This window comes from Telmatherina bonti (assembly GCF_933228915.1).
Source record: "Telmatherina bonti genome assembly, chromosome: 14".
In the NCBI taxonomy this organism is placed as follows: domain Eukaryota; kingdom Metazoa; phylum Chordata; class Actinopteri; order Atheriniformes; family Telmatherinidae; genus Telmatherina; species Telmatherina bonti.
Genome location: NC_136612.1, coordinates 26,438,587 through 26,458,167, shown reverse-complemented (window position 1 = coordinate 26,458,167; position 19,581 = coordinate 26,438,587). Strand labels below are relative to the sequence as shown.

At 38.5% G+C, this 19,581-nt stretch overlaps 1 protein-coding gene across 1 annotated transcript in view; it reads right to left on the bottom strand.

Annotated features, from left to right (window-relative positions):
- hs3st4 (heparan sulfate (glucosamine) 3-O-sulfotransferase 4) overlaps positions 1-19,581 on the bottom strand; it is a gene marked incomplete at its 3' end in the record, with an annotated part of 78,918 nt that overhangs the window by 2,188 nt on the left and 57,149 nt on the right. The gene's annotated exons all lie outside the window — the stretch shown is intronic.

Genomic DNA, 19,581 nt, shown 5'->3' with positions numbered 1-19,581 from the left:
ACAGTAATGAATGGCTAAAGATTTTTCTAACCTTTCAAGGACTTCAGCTCTGTCTGCCATTTAAGTCCAAAGTACAGTGGGAGGTCTATGGGTGCAACACCATAAAATAAAAAATAAAAAGAAAAATGTTTTAGAAAAAATAAATAAATAAAAATGCCTTCGGTATATCACCTCAAATCACCTTGAAGCAACCAATATCCCACAGTGTGGAGGCTACGTGGAGTATCTCAGTGGCAATCTTTGGAGCATATCCAATTGACAGGACAGATGTACAGTGTTCAAGGTTACTTTTTTGAAAGCATGCGCATAACAAGTCCTTGTCCTAATCATGCTGAATGCTAATCGCCCAACATTTAATTATACAACAATGGAAACAGCACAAGCGAGTACTTTGTTATTGTGCCTTTGATTGGGGAATCAGTCATGGATCATGTACGTCTAAAATGTCAGTGGGAAGGCAAGGCGGGAACCAAATCAAAATGCTGATAAACAAGCTAATTTCTCCATGCATGGTAAATGTCCCCTCTGGCCTTGCAGTCTAGTGGAACTGAAGTAAACAAGAGCAAACAGTTAACTCTAACTTTTTTTTTTTTTTTATCTCTCTCTCTCTCTGCATCAGCTGTTCAGTTTAACACAGGTCATTCAGGTGGGTAGTTACATAAAAACCATAGCGCTAAAGAGGCCTTCCAGACCATCTGCTGTTTACTGCCTCACATTGAGAACTAACTCATGACATTAACTTTCTTGCATTTAACACGTGTCCAAAGCCTTATTTAGCAAACAGGAGTGTGAGGACTCAGTAAAGGTGTCTTATACTTGCTGCTAAATGATCTGTACAGTTAAAAGCATAAATCAGCATGCCTGCATTTAACTGTTATAAGAATGAAAGTTAGTAATACAGGGTGTAATAGAGGGTAATTAATAAAAAGGCATGGGAAGTGTGAATGTCTCTACAGACTGTCTCACTCTTAACAGTATAATCTTAAAATGTAACAAAACCGTCAAACAAATAAGCCAAATAAATAATAAGAATGTTTTAATGGACATTTTTCACCATCGTATTGAGGTTGTGTACAATAACTTAGACAGGAAATCCATTTCACACCCACGCTATGTGAAATTCAGATCTGGAGGATGCCCGCTCGTCTTTAAAACTCGATTCATTGTTCAAAATGAGCAGTTTACACAATAACTTCACAGTTTTGTGTTTGTTAAGGCACAAACCAACCTTCACAGATAATCACAACTCCTCATGCCTAAACGCCCCACGCAAAAGTGCTCTGGAACATGCCCAAGCATTTAGCTCAGTGTTTTAGTATGTTCTGTCAGATGTGTGCTTTGGGATGATTTTGAGGCCCGATGAGGTGAGGGATCACACCAATTTACATGCTCAGATACTAACAGGTCCAAGCTGTTTCTGCAGCAATTGAGTTCCATCAAAAAAATCTTAGTTGTATCTAATAAACTCTGGCAGAGGAATGAAAGGTTCCTTAGTCTCTCGTTTGGATTTATCATACAGCGGCTGAGTAGAGTATCAATCAGCTGAACTTCCTCCATGCCATGTCAAACACAATCAATTATTCCAAAGGAGAACACTCGGAACAAGCTTCTGAGTCCATGGGGAGCAAATCTTGGAGACGGTACCGTTAAAGTGAGCAGTGATCCTTTGAATAATACCTAAAATTTGATGCTAATCTTGAGATGTAAATTGTGCATCTTATTATGTATTGGCTACCAGTATTAATTCTGTTACCAAGTGTCAGAATACTGTCATGTGCGAGGAAAAAGGAAGAGGAAGAAGTTCAATGACAGAAGCTACAGTTAGTTTTGTGTAAAAAAAAACCCAAAACAAAACATTAAGCTTTTTTAGTAAATCAGTGCTTTTGCTTTGGCTACAGGCAAACAATAGAAACGTAATGAATAGCATTTTCATTTATTGTATTACTCTGTAAGATTGCATACATCAATCAAGGCTGTAGGCGCCTATTCATCAGTACTAGTCTGGACATGGGAAGGGAGAGATACTGGGGTCAGTTTGCAATGAATAACCCAATTATTTCCCCCTGAGTGACATGTTTGTGATTAGAGCCACACAAAGCAGAAATACATGGGTTTATTGCACTGCAGAAAAAAAAAAAAAAAAAACAAAGCATAAAAATGAATCATTCTGTGTTCTCAACAAGTGGATTTGTACATGTTTGGCACGCATAACAACAAGCCCGGAGGCTAAAGCAAGGGGTCCTAGTGGTCTGTTGTGGAGTGGGAGGCTTTGTTTTGTCACGGTGAAGGTGCAGTGCAAGTTTCAGGAGGAATATAAACAGAATACGCAACCATCCCAGGCAGCGCCAGCAAGCTGAAGCAACTGCAGATAATGTGATTTGTTTTTGTTTTTCCCAACTTGAACCCGACCTCACCAACACAGTGTAGTGAAAGCATCACATTGGCGGTCATGCCTTTGAGCTATGCTCTGAATATGCGTACGTAATATACTATGAAGGCAAAACTGCAGGTGATAGTAACCGTCTGCAGTCTGTCATTACGTATGGAAAACAAACATATGATCTGACCAGTTTTTTTTTTTCTTTTACTTCAAAATTTTTATTTTACATGTTTGGCTGTGTGCTTAACACAGTTTTCTCAAAAACTCAAAGTGCATATTTATTCCTGCTTTACTCTGACCTTTAAAGACAGGTAAATAGCAATATGACAATACGTGTTTTTTTTAAAATATTTGAATATTTTATCAGCATGGTACAGCTTTGGATCAACAGTGATTCAGAGGTAAAGAAAGCTTTATCATGATTATCACATCAGGACCACTGTGTCATGCCTCAGTTACAGGCACTTTATTAGCTTATATTTTTATGCATTTTACACGCTCTGTGTTATGATGAAAATCACTGAAATCAACTATTTGAAAAGAATACAGCTTAGATGAGTCCCTATAATAAATGCATCTATTATAAATAAATGTCACTTTTCTAAGGCGAGGGAAGTTAATTTATACAGCACAATTTAAAAACAGGGCGATTCTTGAGATATTAAAAGATTAGAAAATAAGAAGCATAATTTAAGATTAACACTAGAAGGAATAAAAAAAAAAAAAAAAGGAAATTACCGATAAAAACTATTAAAATGATGATCAATTCCACTATAAAAGAAACATATGCAGATTTGGTCTGAAATTTAAAATAACTTCATATAAAAACTACTGAAATGGAGCTGAGAACAGGAGGGTCCTAAACATGGATTTAAATAACCTGAATGTTTCAGCTGGTCTGAGGCTTTCTGGGAGGGTTTTTTCCAGACATGTGGGGCACTGAAGATGAATTCATCATGTCTGGTTCTGACTCTGGGAACTGATGAAAGACCAGAACCAGATGACCTGAGAAGTCTGGTAGGTTCATGCAGGGACAAGAGGTCTCTGATGTACTTTGGTCTTAAAGCATTCAGAGCTTTATGGACCAGTAATAGGACTTAATAGTCCACGGACCCCCCCATCAAAATGAGTGTTTTATTAATGAATCCATGTCAAAAGCATTCAGCAGATATATGGCACAGACATTGCAGGAGGTTTGTCTATTTATATTTTTTGCTGTAGCATTTATGTTTGCACATTGTGCTGCAATTGCACTTCTAATCTTTCTGTTGTCCATCTATGTTACTATTAGTTACTTTTTGTACTTTAAACAATGATAATAGTAACTGAGACAATCGTGTTGGGGGGGCTAAGGCAAAAAAGTATATGGCAGTTGCTATATGTGGATTTACTATGATTGGATCTCTAAAAAAACACATTACTTCTACGCTATATGATTTTACTTATAAAAGGGCCTGATAGAATTAAATTATCCTGCCTTATCCTGGTTAGGCAGCAATCATACTAATCACAGGTTGTCATGTATCCTAGTTTTCAGATTGTTCCATAATTTGTCTGCAGTTCCGCAGTATTGCTACATTTCTATATAATACCTGATTCTGGCTTTTACAATAAAGAATATTGTATTTATGTCCATAAAAACCTAATGAATCACATATTTATTTACCTGCCATAAAGTTTAGTGTGTGATTTCTGGTTTCTCTGAGCTTTTCTCTTCGGTTTGAAAAGGGATGAGCTCGGCATGACAAAGCTGATGTCAAACTTTCTGGTGCATGCGTTAAGATTATGTTTAGACAGCAATGTTTCTCCGATCTGGTATTTAGGACAGATCTTTGTTTTTTCGCCATGGTTTTTTTTTTTTTTTTTTTTTTTTTTTTTTTTTTATCACAAGCTGCATTTAGTTCATCATGTCTTCTCAAGTTCACCTTCACAGCAGTCTTTAATTACACATAACATTTTGCCTGATGGTGGGATTTATATCTAATTAATCCAGCTGCAAAGTTCTTCGACTTCCCTGCTAATCTCTTCTGAGCAAAGTTTCCTTCAGTGACGAGTGTGTCTGTTGCACGGCCATAAGAATAAAGTCAATGAGACTAATTAAAACACAGCACGGCCTACTCTTAACAAGCCCATTATACTTGTGCTTCTGCAGGCCTGTGGACTTCAGTAGGATAGTTGAGAACAGACATGACAGCTGGTCCTAATCAAAACCTTATTCCCAACTCTCTTTCTAAGATCCCCCAAAGACCATCCTTCTTCCAACAGTGGACAAGCCAGGTACTTCTCTGCATCACCAGACTGCAGAGCTGGCATCTGTAGCCATGCTCTCATCGGCTTTGGATATAAAACTCTGTAAAATAAACTGTGTTAGCGAGGAAATCTATGAGAATCTTTAAAATGATACAGATTCTTGCGTCTTTAATTTCTAACGGTATTTACAAGCTGCACCTATTCCTTAACAGTATTAAAGTGGAGGCAGAGAAAGGAAGGAATCTTATCTGAAATCAGAGACTCCAATGTTTTTTTTCATTTTTTATTTTATCTCAACGTCAGGGTCTAATCTTATCATCAGTGGCTTAAAAAAACAGGAAAATACCATTATTTTCTGCATAAATGGAGAAATATACAGTCCAGACCTTGATTCTAAAATATTATCCTTATATAATGGCTCACAGAATAAAATCACTTTACAATTCCTCTTAAGGATGATTGTCTTCTTTTATTATTTTCTGCTTGTGTTTCTATTTGGCTTTCACTGAGCTGATGGGAGCACTTCAGGCTACACTCACTCAGTTTGATCAGTATTGGCCTCAATATTCTCTTATTGATGTTGCTACAACAAAAACAAGCTGTCCTAACATGCTGGTCCCAACACTGCAGCAGCAGCAAACACTCACAGATATATGGCTGCTCATCTTACACATTCACCAAACGGGAAACAGCTTCCTGAGGCTAAGCTATACATTGCTTTATGTGGTGCAAAGTATCAATGGTAACAGGGCAGTCAATAGAAAATGGGTTTTTATGCTTTATGCTTAAGATGCAGTAGCGCTCAATACCTGTTCCTTGGTATTTTAGTGTAAAACTACACTGTACTGTACTTTCTTCTATAGGCAACCAGAGGTTGTTTCTTTTTACCATCTCTGCATCTTCCACCAGTTTCCACTTACAGCGCAAACGCCTTATCAAAATGTATATTAGTTTAAAAAGAAGCACAAAACAGCCAATTCTAATTGAAAGTCACACCTGAGTACGTCAGAGTCAAAGGCTAAAATTTACATCCTGGAAATGTTCCCGATCCGGCTCAGTTGAGCAGAACCAATTAATATGACAGTTTGAACATGATAGATTTCCTTGTGCTTGAGAAAAATGGCTGCTACTTCAGGATTCAGTCATTGTAAGATGACCGCTGACAAAACTAAGCACCTGTTTATGCAGCGTACGGGGTAACATTTGACACGAGTTCTCCTTACTTCATTCTGTGCATCTAATGCATCTCTTTTCCAGCATGTGTTGTGTTTTGTTTCTTTGGGAGGAAACCTTTCCAGATGTAACTTTCAAATTTTGTGAATTTCCAGGATTAACAGTGCTGCACAGATCATTTCACACGATGACAAGACTAAAGGGCATCAATTATGTGTGAATAAACAAGTGGGCACAGAAGATATGAAGGGCTGCTTTTCAGCAGAGCGATGCCATATGGCGGAAATCATTAACAGAAACAAATGGAATAAAACAGATCATTAAAGTCACCAAACTGAAAAACAGTTTCCTCCTTATTTCTTGTCTGTTACAGAATAGATTTTTGTTTTTTGTTTTAATTTTGACTACAATGTGTAAATAAAGCCTTGTGCATGCTGCTCTGAGTTGTAGCCTTCTCTGTCCCCCCTGATTTACAGTTACTTACAGCTGGTCAACGTACAGCGAGACACATTGCCACTGCTTTGCGTGTGCAGAAACGTCACCACAGGAATCAGATTTAAGACCCTGATTTAACTCTGATGAGCTTAGAGCTGTGTGAATGCGGCTGGCCAGAAGCTCAGCCTTAATTCTCACACATTTGTCTCGGTGCAGAAAAAGAAAAAGAAAAAACAACACATATATATATATATATATATATATATATATATATATATATATATATATATATATAAAGTCTTGTATATATGTGTGTATATACACTATTCACAAAAAGTTAGGGATGTTCAGCTTTTGGGTGAAATTTCACAACAAGCCTAAAATGCATTCAAACCTGTACAGGTGAACTTAATGTGATCTTCTCTAAGCTTTTAAATGCACATGTCCAACTGTTAAATGTTTCAATAAATTTTGCACAAGTTGCTGTTCTCTAACGAGCTTAACGGCAAAAATCACGGCAGGTGTGTGATCCTTGAATTGACCAATAAATGTCCTGGTTCAATTAGAGCTGGTGTTTAAACAGTTGTCCTCATCATGCTGTTCACATTTTGACATCATGAGACCAAGACGACACCTAACAATGGAACAACAGTCCCTTGCCACTGCGATGCTTCAAACAGGACGTTCTCAGACAGAAGTGGCCACTGGGCTTGGAGTGTCACAGAGTGTCATCAGCAGGTTGCAACAGAGATATGGAGAGACTGGAAGAGTCACAGAAAGGCCTAGAAGTGGACGTCCTTTGGCCACATCCCGTGCTGATGACCGCTACATTGTGAACACTGCCCTGAGAAACCGGATGATGAATGCCACTCAACTCCAGGCACGTTTAAGAGAGGTGAGAGGCACCCAAGTGTCACGTCAGACCATTCAAAACCGTTTCCATCAGCGTGGTCTGCGTGCTAGACGACCTGCACGGGTACCTGACCACACCACCAGGCACAGGCATCATCGTCTTGCATGGGCCAGGGAGCATTTACGCTGGACGAGGAACCAGTGGGCCTCAGTGCTGTTCTCTGATGAAAGTCGATTCACACTGAGCAGAAATGATGGCCGGCAACGATGTTGGAGACGTCAGGGAGAGCGCTATGCATCAGCCACTGTTGTCACCAGGCGAGCTTTTGGTGGTGGCGGTGTTACAGTGTGGGCAGGGGTGTCCACTTGGTACAGAACTGCCCTACACTTTGTGAATGGTACAGTGACAAGCCCATACTACCTGAATAACATCATTAATCCAGTGATTGTGCCCCTACATGAACAGCACAGGCCTAATTTCATCTTCATGGACGACAATGCTCCTGCTCATCGAGGCCGCATCATCAGGGAACGGCTGTTGGAGACTGGTGTACCTCAAATGGAATGGCCTGCACTCTCTCCAGACCTGAATCCCATTGAAAACCAGTGGGATCAGCTGAGCCGTCGTGTAGAGGCTCGAAACCCTGCACCCCAGAACCTCAATGACCTGAGGGCTGCCCTTCAAGAAGAGTGGGATGCCATGCCTCAGCAGGCAATAAGTTGCCTTGTGAACAGCATGAGACGTCGTTGTCAAGCTGTAATTGATGCTCAAGGGCACATGACGACATATTGAGATGTTCAAATTTTTTGTTGTGGTGTAACTACCATTGTTGTTACCTTTTGTGTTGAATGAATTTTTTGAGATGAGGAAATCAGTAGTGCATCCTTCTACTTAAATGTCTTACTTTTATGATATTATATCACTGTAGCATGAACATATTGCATTTTCCATAAATTTGATACGAAATGCATCACAATTCAAAACTTGTTGTGCAAAGTCTGGTCTGATGCTTCTTCTCTCATCATTTGCATTATCACCAAACTGGTAAAGATACTTTTTACAACTTTATCACCGCTAAACATCTGTGAAGTGTTGATGTGATTTTTTAAAAAAGGAAAACATGCAATTCCAACCTTCTTTGGGGGGGGCTTTAATATCGCTTAGGACAGGTACTCAATGAAATCAACAGTCAGATAAATCTTTACTAATTTATCTTCATATCAACGCATTATGTGAAGAAAAACAGCATTGCTAAGGTTTTGTTCACCTGAAAATAGTGCCAGACAAATCACATCCATGCGACGTGTCTGTGAATACTCTGCAGCATCCAGTCTGACTTAACAGCCTGATTCCAAGCGTAGTCTTATTGAAGTGAGATTTAATGTTTCAGACTTTTTTCATGCATGCAACGTCCACGTGCTCAAAACCCACAGGGATTGGCGAACAGGTGCAGGCATGATGCCTGAGCAGAGCAGTAGCCACTTGGAGAAAGAATGACTTATAAACAACTTCAACAGACTCTTCTACATGTTGAACCTGTTTTCCTGCTGCAGGATAATAAAAATGCAAATGAACTGAAGCTTTGTGGATTTTATTTCTCACCGATTGTTTAATGAAGGTTTCTCCACGACAACAGCAAACACATTAGCACCTGAAGCTAACCAAGTGAGACCTCCAGACCAGAGATGCCTGGCTACATTCATGCTTTCAGTCCCTCGGAAATCAATGCTAAAAACTGGAGGTCAAGTCCCTAAGCTCGTTGATGTAATCAATAAAATTATCAGATGATTTTATTGTATTTTACATAGTAAGTCTGTTATTAAGCACACATAAAGTGCATATATAACATTGTGTCAGAGGCTTTTGTACGTCTAGACTCTTAAATGGAAGCAAGCCAACCCCCTCTAAGACAACAGTTTCTTCAAAACACACTTATAAGATCATCAGCGCTGCTGTGTCCCTCCCTGCTCTCCTCTATTTAATTTCTTTCACTTTAAATTGAATCATTGGGGTGATTTATGATGAGCAGTAGTGGACTAATAACTGAATAAAAATGTAATTGAATCATAATTCTTCTGCATTCCCACCGCTATGGTGTCAGTGGAAGTGCTCCCAGTACCTGGTGACTTGTGTTTGACCCTTGTGATAATGTCTTTATGAGCAGCAGCTCTGACATGGAGGAGTGCAGGAATGTGTATTGATTCAGCTTTTTTAAGTTGCGGCGCAACTTGTACGGGGTTTGAAATAAATCTTATGAAGCAAAAATGGACAGACAGTGAGATGTTTACTCAGCAATTTATAGCTGCGACTGGTCAGCAACTAAATGTGACAACCAGGAATGATTTTCTCTCCTTAAAGGGGGCTGCGGGGTGGGTGAATCTGCTCTCGTGGGTGAATCTAGAAGTGCGGCAGCTTGCTGGTGCGTGATTTCAGACGTGCATCATATTTTATGGGACTGCGTTGATAGCCCTTTGTAAACATTGTATTTCATTTTTAATATGTTGTGACTCATGTATGATGAGTTATGGTGAAACATGCTGCACTGACATGCTCTCTTTGCACTGCAGGTGTTAATCCTCTGCATGCTACTCAGGCTTTTGGTACCTATTTAATCATACATATTATATTTCTGTGTCCTGTGTGTGTTTGAAAATATGTTGTATGTCAGTGTTTACGTTTGAGAATCCTTGACAGTATGTGTCCCACCTGACAAATAAGTGAAAGAAATAAAGAAAATGAATAAGACAGCATGAAATAAACTGCATCTACTATATTTTTAGACAGAATTAATAAACTACTCGTCTCTATTTGGAGTGTCTGCAATGCAACAGTGTGTCATGTGCTGCAAAGGCACCTTTACCAAAAGTCAAACATGGTGGCACAAGTTAAATTCTGTGGCAGGTCATTTAGTCCATCTTACTACTCAATGTAAAATATTAATGCTGGTTATGGGACCATTAGTTAGAAAAAAGGAAAGACATGTTTCCAGTGATTCTGAAGTAAGGCAAAATGTGGTGAAGCTGACATTGGAAGGAAATAATATATATTTTTAGAACTTTTTAGAACTATTTTTTCATTTTATTTATTTATTTATTTTTAAGCAGGTTGTTGAGCCCTTAACAGCAGGTTAAGTCACGTTCAGCTTATCAATCAGTACTTCGTGTTTTAGTTTGTTTTCCCATGCAAATGAACTTAAGCTATCAGGGATGACATCGGCATTTGGTGGTTTTAAGATACTGAAAGAAAAGAAGCAGCAGAGAGAACATAAACAAGAAAAGTAACATTCCATAAAAAATCTCAAATATTTGGCTGATAAAAGGTTTCAGAAGTTGTATCAATCAGACATTATAGTCAAATCTTCTATGTGTCATTATTGAAATTACTATTCCTAATTAGTTTTATACTTCTGATTCCAGATGTTGTCTCGTTAGCAGAGCAGCGCTCCACTGTTTCCACAATGGCTGAAAGTCACTGATTATTATTTTACAAACAGCTAGAAACGGCACCAGATTATGCGGATGAACCAGTGCAGGATAATCCCGGTTTTTCTGAGCCTGTGGAATTACACAGTGGAAAAGCCCAGTATTTATCTCACTGCATCCTGTTTTCACAAAGCTCTGGGCTGCCCTGCAGCAATCTGTTGGAAAGGTGTTGCTGCTTCTGTGTGTGTGTGTGTGTGTGTGTGTGTGTGTGTGTGTGTGTGTGTGTAAGCCGTTACTTCAGTGTCAGAAGCATGTATTTTAAATTACCAGCGAGAAAGAAAAAAGAAGAAATTAGACGGCCATGAACTCTTAATGAAAACTTTGTTGTGTATAGAAGATTAGCTGATTTGAATGTATTTGAAAAGTCCCCATTAATACTGGACGTGTTGGCATAGATGCGTTCAGGTTAGATAAATAATGAAAACCGCTTTGCATAATAGCTGTCTTCAAAAGAGAGCGGAGCACTTTGAAAATGACTAAACCACACAAGAGTTTGCATAAACAGGGAGACTGTCATACGCAGGAAAAAACTATTGATTTTTTGTATATTCTCCCTTTCAACTAATTTCCATCATTGACAGCACCATTTATGAACCTTCACAACCTCTAACCCTGTCTTGGCCTTTTGTACTGCTATTGATGCTGTTGTAGAGCCCCTTACTGTGCTAAGCTGAGAATCATGATAAACTACTACCAACAATACACTCTTTCATCCAGAGTTGGTAATTGCAAACACATGCACAAATAATGACATTTGAAATATGCTGATGTAAATATACTGAAGTTGAAATTATTATTATTTGAATGCAAAAGGGGCACAAATATCTGTGCAGCTAAATATCAATTAAAGCATTTCTCCTGCCAACACAAAGTAATGATGTGTCACAGCTGAGATGCCCGCCATGTCTGAAGTAGTTAATAAGCTGTTAAAGTGCACTTTATTGCACTTTGATTCCAAAAAAAAAAAAAAAACAGATGATGCTTCAAAACTGTGTCAGAGATAACAAGTTTAACAATTATTTAATTATAGAAAATAAAGAAAAAACATTGCTTGAAATATTGTACAGCTCAAAGCTCCTTCTGAGGTTTTATGAATGCGGTAGCAGCTAGAATTAGCTCCCTTGTCAAAATACATGCAAAGACATTCAGATGGGGTGCATCATTTTATGTCCCTGTGATCTAAATTTGTGTTGGGCCTAAAGGCACGCAGAAATGTTTGTGCTGCAACATCTGGATGTAAGAAAAAAAAAAAAAAAAAAAAAAAAAGAAAAAAAGGCTGCTAAGAATGTTATAATCACGTAGACAAGGCCTAAGCCGCTCCATTACGGGCTAAGCTGACCTATCAGTGGGGCTTTTGCTAATCCAAATTGTGCTTTTGCTGGCAGAGATTGCTCAATTCAGACAGACTGTTGGGAGGGGTGAGAAGATGAAACAGTTCACCTGCCATGTGCGCTTCTATCACGTAAGAGATATTTATCTGTCAGTATTATGCATGTGCAAAAGCTGTTTTTTTTTCCACCCAGAAAGGCTCATTTTTGTGATGGATGTTGTACTTTCTTTCCACGTAAACACCAGCTATGACCAGTTCAATGTGCCTTAAGCATGCATTTATTTGACAAGCTTAATAGATGTCATACTTACATCATATACAAATCAGCTGAGTGACAGCTTTATTTATTACTAAAGACAGGGACAAGCATGAAAAATGTTTTTTTTTTTTTCTTTTTATGTGGTGAGTTAGCATGTTTGCTTGTAGCTGCAAATGAATGTTACTCATAATTTCCATGGATGCAGACACACAGTTTCGCTGCTTTGAATTCTTCTGGTTGGTGTGGGTTCTATTTATTTGTTTATTTTATTTTCTTCTGCATTCTGATCAGAGGCCAGGCATCCGGTTGGCTGTTACACGGCAAGCCTGCATAGCATGACTGCATCTAATATTAGCAGCACGCAGTTTGCTCCATACATGGAATGTTACCCAAGCTGACATGACACCGGGGAAATTAATTAGCTACAGTCATATAATGGTCGGTTATTCAATCACTGTTAGATTTAATCTAACACTGTAATCTCAGTGGGGAGCTTCTCTTCTCAGAGCTTCATCGTGGCAAAGACTGAGGGACTAAGAGACAGGATCAGACAGGGAGTCCACTCTGAACAGAACTCGACTCTGCAGCACTGAGTTAGTTCGCTGTGCTGTCAGAGAGAAAACATGAAAATAGCTCCTAAACAAGCACTCTACTAAATGTCTCTCTTAGCAGAATGGCTTCATATCATGGCTTCTGAGCTTTCTGGTTTCTGTCATGTATATTTAATAATTTCCAAGATTAAAGCCTGACAAGTTCCTTCCCGCTCTCATGAACTCAAAAGACACCCAACTATAATATTAGCTGAACGCCATCCAAAGATTTCGCTGCATACAAAACAACTGCAAGACCTCTAACCTGTTTATTATGGCGGTTTCCACATTATTTCAGTTGGGTACGGCTGCAGCCCAAAGGAAAGATATTCTTTATCACTAGAGGAAATGGACAGACAACACCTCAGCTGTGAAATGGCTGTTGCAATTCATTGAACATCTCGCTGGTTTTCAATACTCAAGATGGGCGGCGATATGAGGATGTAATCCTTGAATGGATCTCAGTGTAGCCCTCAGCCCTTTCAGCAGCTTCTTTGAGCACTTCCAGTAAACCCCTGCACACACCCCTAATCTCCCAGCTGAGGTAGTTCGACACAGCAAGTGAATTTGCCGTAAACACACATCACCAATGCAGGATAATGTTTTAGAGATATACAGATTAGCTCATGTAATCCAGGCTGCCAAAGGGAGAGCTTAAAGAAAAATGTGTCAAATGTTTATAGATAGAATAAAAACCAAATATTAAACCTTAATCTCTAAAGGTTCTTTTCTATTGTTGTCATTCCATGTTCTATGCTGTTCTCAGTATATCGAGGATCACTTATATGTCATTCAGACAGCGATGAAGTCTTAAAAAGGTGTTTTTACTTTCATGTGGAAATTTGTTAAGTTTCATGTTCTGATTGTGACACAAGGAGATTAACTCCTTAGGCAAAGATGTCACACTTTATCGCACCCACAAACTGCGTTGAGCTTCACAAGGTCTCATTTTCTCTTACACTGCGTCAAAAAGAAAAAAAAAGTCAAGCCTAAATTTAGGCGTATTTAAACCCAGATAACATGATTTACTGATGCTGGTGTCAGGTCAGAGCTGGTGTTCATTTAGCCCTGTATATTTTGAGTCATATATCTGCAGTCAGAGACATGAGGTACCTTGAAGTCTGTGGTGGTGAGGCTGTAGCACTAAGGAAAATATTTGCTCCTAGATAAGGTATGGTTTATGTTTGGGAAATGACAAAACCTTTCTGGTACGGCACCTCCATCTGCCCAAAAAAAGATGCCTTTGGTTACCTCTGTGCACTATGCAGCACCTACACCAGCATCCACCGGCTGTAGGACTGGAAATTGAATTCTGCAGAAAGCTCTGGTGCGTGTTTGCTGCTGGTCATGGCAACAATAATGTCATGGTTCAATTTTGGCTGAACAGATACAAGCCACATTTGGGGTCATCATTTATCCCCAAACCTGTGCCAGCGCTTGGCTCTTTATTTGAACCATATCTCTGCCAAAGAAAACTTGCTGACTGGATAATGCACTGAGACACACACTGTGCACCGCAGCTTCCCAATGCACATATTAGCTGATAAATGCATATTTGTAAAGCTATGTAGTGTGTTGAACTGAAGTTGCCGTTGTCCTTGCATAATGTTTGTCAATATTTACTGTGTTAAAATGTAAATTAGCTGTATATATTTCAGCCTCTGCTACCCTGCTAATTTCTGTTCTCTAATTGTAGCCGAATAGTTCCTATAGGCCCAGGTAATTGCGCCGATTTCATTATCTGATGGAAAATATTTCAATAGTCTACCTGGTTGAAATCTGTTTAATTATAAAACAGAACAATCATTGCTTTACTGCACAGTTCACTGCATATTAATTTTCTGAGGAGCAAATGCACTGCTGACATGAGAATCTCTTATCAATAGCCGGGCTACCTCTTAGAGCAGGTACACTTTCAACACAGAGCATAAATGAGTTAAAGCAAATTATCCGTATAGGCTGAGTAGCATGTTTTAATTACTTGTGAAACCTGCTCTGGTATCTCCTGCCTTCTGCATTTCACATCACTATTCAATTAGGCCTTGTGATCAGATGATTTGGCAGAGCAAGCTGCATTGCAGCTTTCTGGTGCTTCTCCTGCTTTTTTGCAAGTCTTTCTTTGAAGGTATGCTTAAAGGAGAAGCATTTTTCTAATTAATGTAAGCACATATGGATACGTGCAAGCAAAATAGATCTTTCACACATCCAACACTTTAAACACTGGGTTCTGTTTTATTAATTTTTCTTTTGTCAACATAAAAAAAGAAGGACCTTGCACCATTGTTTTATCTGCCGATGGTCAGATTTCACCCCCTGGAGTGAGTTCTGGGACATTATTCATCTTTAAACACTGAGCTCTTTATCAATTTATCATCCTTATAAAACAGACTTTAGTGTAAACACCACTCTGACCAATCCTTGAACTCTCCATGCTCTGCTGCAGCGAATCCAACCCTCCCTTTCAGGAAATGGAGCTTCAGTTCATTTGAAGAATCTAATTTCACAATCAGCCAGCATTAATAAATCAAACTGGACACCGGGGTGTGTAAAGTTACACAATGAATTAATTTCCCAACAACTATTGTACATGTTATCATTTTATTCTCATGAAGGCAGCGATGAAACAGATCCTCCCATACTTTACTTGGCAGAAGCGGAGAGGAGCTTTTTTCTAGCTTCCTGTTAGCAGACATCTCTTGTTATCTTGTAATGGCTGTTCATTTATCACTCAAAAAACACAATGTTCCTTCATATATGGTTCAATAAGAATCTGTTAAAGCACAAAATGCGGGAGGAGAGTTCAAAACATTTTTGCCGGAGGCCATCTCCAGTGACTCCTTCAGCTCATTCCAATTCCAGAAATGTTTGTAAAGGATCAGTGAAGTAAGATCTAATTATCCTCGGCAGTTTGAAATTAGCGTAAATGAAGTTTAAATGCAAAGAACCGAAAGGAGACAATTAAACTGATATTTTATTTATTAAAAATGAACAGATATCTCTAATATTGTATCTTTTTTTTATTATATTGGAGAAAAATAAAGGTGTTATTGCATTTCACCATGGATGACAGTTTTCCGCAAGCATAAATATTTTTTTTCCCTTTTTAATTTAATTATCTTTATTTATGTTTTTTTTTTTGTTTTTGGTTTCTTTAGTGTATTTAGATTTCAGTCAAGTGTTATCTTTATAAAGTTAGTAAAACATATATTCCAGATTTGCATCAGGATTCTGAGTTTGAATATAAAAGCAACGCTGACAAGTCCACGAACAAACAAAGCTGGTTCCTTTGACCGCCCGGAAGCTGTTTGTCACATAACTATAGTACATGGGTTTTTTTTCTGTATAGTCCTTGTCCTGTCAACACAGCTCTGAGTAACAAGCCCCGCTCATCATGTCAGGAAACAACAAGGAGAACTTTGCTTTATTTTCTTCTCATCTGTAAAACAGAGATTTCATGTCATTGGATGATGATGATGCTCAATGCTTTGATTTTGGTGTGATCAAAATGTGATGCCAGAACTGCTGTTGGAGTGCTAAAATTGCTACAGTCTTCACGGTACTCACTATTGAGAAAATGACTCAATTGCAGCACATTGCAGTAGTAACAGGCAGAATAAATCATTCAGGAGGTAACTCAAACAACTATAGTTTCTTAGCAGGCCCCCTAACCTTGTATCGTCATGCAGAAAACAATAAGATTTATTTTGCCATATTTAGATATAATTATGCATTTTAGTCAGGTCTTGTCATTGCACGGAGCAGATGCGGGGATAATATGCAACACAGACCACAATCATCTTTTCCGTGAGGATTATGGCTTTCTTTGCTTTAAGTAGAGACCAGAACTGCTGTCTGTTGGCTGCTCCAACCACTTAGATCTCAAAGAAATGGCAAAACTAAAAGTGGTTTCAACAAGGATAATCTCAGATGAAGTAATATGGGCACAGAATTATAAGTGATTTTAGCGGAAGGTTTATGTATCGGAGTAGATCAGTTAAAAGCCTGTCAGGAGGAATTTTCTCAATTAATCCTCTGCAGCTGAATGTTGTGTTGAAAACCTGGGCAATTTGCATGAATCATGCTAACATTCACACATTGCACAGGGATATAATGGATTCTTGCTTTCCTCAGTTGTAACAATCTCCGGAAGAGCAGCTGTATGTCTGCAGGGAAGCTTTGTGAGGCAAGAAAATTTCGGGATTTGTTATGAGAAACGATATTATCGCAGGCTCCACCTGATGATTGCCTCATTATAAATGGTCTCCACACTGACTTGTACCTCAGTGAGACAGAGGGCTATTAAAGGATGCTTTATTCTCCCTCCGCATGTTCATTATTTGTCACAGCTCAAACGAAAAACCCAAAGTGACCAGCCTCTGGCCTGTCACAGGAAATTATATAAGCTCAAACTGCACACACTTTTACAACATTTATTTTGTTTAAAATAACAAAAATGTCACCATCATGATGATGTACCTTTTGCAAGCAAACGTGCTTATTTTACAGACAGTGTGGTTTAAACAGATCTGTGGCAAACCAGGCAATAAAGAAGGAGAAACAAAGCTTTTTTTTTGTTTTTTTGTAGGCTTGTTGAGACGTTTCTGGGACAGAATGATTAAGTCTGAAAGAAACACTTATATAATTAATAAAGATATACAACAATACTTATTTGGCAAGCTCTGTGTTTGTGATGATTTAATGTGCAGCTTGACAAGCACTAATTTCATGACCATGTAGTCAGACATTCCCAGAAAAACTTGTAATTATTCATGTTGCTTAAGTGCTTAAAAGGAAAGAAGTGTTTAGTGTGAATGATTTTATGAAGGGTTTTGTTGAAAGAATTTAAGCTTGTTTTCTATTTCAACATAGCTGTGCTCTTTATAAACTATAAAGAGCCTCTTGAGACAAAGCCAAGGTGCTAGCATATCCAGGTGGTGAGGTGTTGACAAGCACAGGGGCAAAGACTTGTCTCTACATCCTTTAAGGCAATTAAAACGTCTAACTTGTATGTTTGTGTATCATAAAGGTTAATTTTGTTACCCTAGACTGCAGTTTTTTTTTTATGTCCCTGGCATGTGAGCGATCAAATCAGACAGTTATTATGGGGATTTGATTACTGTACAGCAACATAGCATACCCATGATATTTCCCCATTATTCTCACAACAGATGTTCGGTGCAATCTGATGGAGCACAACAGGAATGTTAAAGAAGCTGTCAAAAACAAATATTAACAGCATGCTGCACATTTACTGATTCAATTTTACGACACTATAAGATAAGAAGAAATAAAATAGCTTGTAGTAAATGTAATCACACATTGTAGCGCAGTTGCCTCAATATCCATTAGACACAACAGAAGTCAAGTTAAATTTCAGACTTCACGTGAACATTTCAAGCTGTTCTTTCTCTGAGGTCTGGTTAAAACACAATATGGACTGCTATGTTCTGTGCCTATTAGAGCCCATACAGGCAGGCGCTACTTTCTATCCACTTGACAGCAGCTGAATGTGTCAACTGGACGACTGAAAGAGCCCTCTAATGCTTTTCTATAAAATAAAAAAGTTGCACAGGCAGTCTTACTTGGTCAGACGTTCACGTACCGCATGCAGCAGGTGTGTGGATAGTATTGATATATGATTTATTATTCAATGGACAGATCACTTGATCAAATATTATATAATCGCACTGTCCAAAACCATCCAGCTCCATGTTTTTTCTTACCATTAAGAACTGAATCACACAACTGGGTCATAAAACTTTATCATGTTTCTTTTAAGCTGCCCCCAAACTATTAAAAATAATTAATACAAACAACAATGTATAACATTTCATAGTTATGGGAGTGTGCAGTGTAATGGGAAAACCTCACAAGGGCTTTAGCACAATGCTGACCAGTCTGCATCACTGTTGTGTTTTTGTCCGAGTGGCATACGGCAATATTGAAGTCCAAGTAAAGCTGAAAATAACATGGCTCTGAGTTTATAGCAGTAGAGATGAAGACAAGTAATTAACCATTTAGCCAAACATCACTAAAACTATCAAGTTGACTGTCAAAATAAAAGTAGCTTTCAACATTTTAGGAAAATGAGCCAAACTCTGAGATGATGGAGATGATTCTCCTAAGACATGCTTGGCAAAGCAACTTACACATCTTTTTCTTTTAACCTCAATCAACTGTTTTCATGTGAAATCACAAATGTTTTCTGCATATGTTTAACAGAACATCTTGCATTCCTACAGAATTTTCTGATGGAAATTGCAAACAATGACGGATTTTAGATGAAAAATGTTGAATTCATTGAAAGGGAGATGAAGTCTTTGCTTTAGTAAAATCATGTAATGTGTGGGATTGCCATTTAGTAAAATGGTTTTATAAGCACCCCGTTCATAAAATATTAATATATGCTATTGGCTTCACTTATTATTAGAGAAGACATAAACTCAGATAACTTCTAGCAGAAACCCAAATATTGGCCTTGCAATTCATTCTAATATATTTTGTCTGTGTCATCTTCTACTTTAAAAACATTGCTTCCCCTTTTGCAGGCAGTGTTTGGTGATGTTTTGATGATATGACACTCTCTTGCCATGTTTTCTAGTGCGTGCTTCTTGGCCCTAAACAATCCTCCAACCCTGCTGCAAGCTGATGTGACAGAGAGTCCCGTCTGGCTGTCATTTGCCCTGACCATGACAGAGAACCACACGGCTGTGAGCTGCACACACATCCCCCTGCGCTGAATATACGTACAACATTGACACTTTATCTCAGCTGGAAAAAGCTGTGTGCGGACCCCTGAAAGCCAACACCACTGCCTGTAACTGAAGTA